The sequence below is a fragment of the Octopus bimaculoides genome, chromosome 11 (assembly GCF_001194135.2).
Source record: "Octopus bimaculoides isolate UCB-OBI-ISO-001 chromosome 11, ASM119413v2, whole genome shotgun sequence".
Lineage (NCBI taxonomy): Eukaryota > Metazoa > Mollusca > Cephalopoda > Octopoda > Octopodidae > Octopus > Octopus bimaculoides.
Genome location: NC_068991.1, coordinates 3,819,769 through 3,820,520, shown reverse-complemented (window position 1 = coordinate 3,820,520; position 752 = coordinate 3,819,769).

Here is a 752-nt window from a genome sequence, read left to right as displayed (position 1 = left end):
AGAAGAAGAAGAAGAAGAAGAAGAAGAAGAAGAAGAAGAAGAAGAAGAAGAAGAAGAGGGGAGGAGGTCCTCATCACAAACAATACGAATTGCAATAAAGTGTAGAGAAACTAATAAAAATTAGGGTCTGAATATAAGTGGTGTTTCGGTAAAAGAAAGGTAAGATGTGTTAAGATGTCCATTGTATGAAGACATACTGTTGCCTGAACCCTGGCTCTCATAATTTATCTTCGATTTCCTCAGATTTTTCTATTTCCATAAATCAGTGACACTTTTATTCCCACTGCCACCCTCTTCCTTTGCTATTCCCGCTTTTACCGTTTTCTCTTTCTTTAAATATGTATTTGTTTGTATATATGTGTGAATGTGTTTGTGTGTGTATGTGTATGTGCGTGCGTGTATGTTTGTGCATGTGCAGACCGGGCCTTGTGAGCATTTATTGAGCGAAAACACCTAAAGCTCCACGAGGCTCCGGTAGGGGGTAGTAACGAACCCTACTGTACTCTTTCACCACAATTTTCTCACATTCTTTCTTCCTGTTTCTGTTGTACCTGTATTTCAAAGGACCAGCCTTGTCGCGGAATTTCCCCGAGAACTACGTTAAGGCTACACGTGCAACTGTGGAGTGCTCAGCCACGTGCACGTTAATTTCACGTGCAGGCTGTTCCGTTGATCGGATCAACTGGAACACTCGACGTCGTAACCGACGGAGTGCCACGACGTCGATATATATATATATATATATATATATA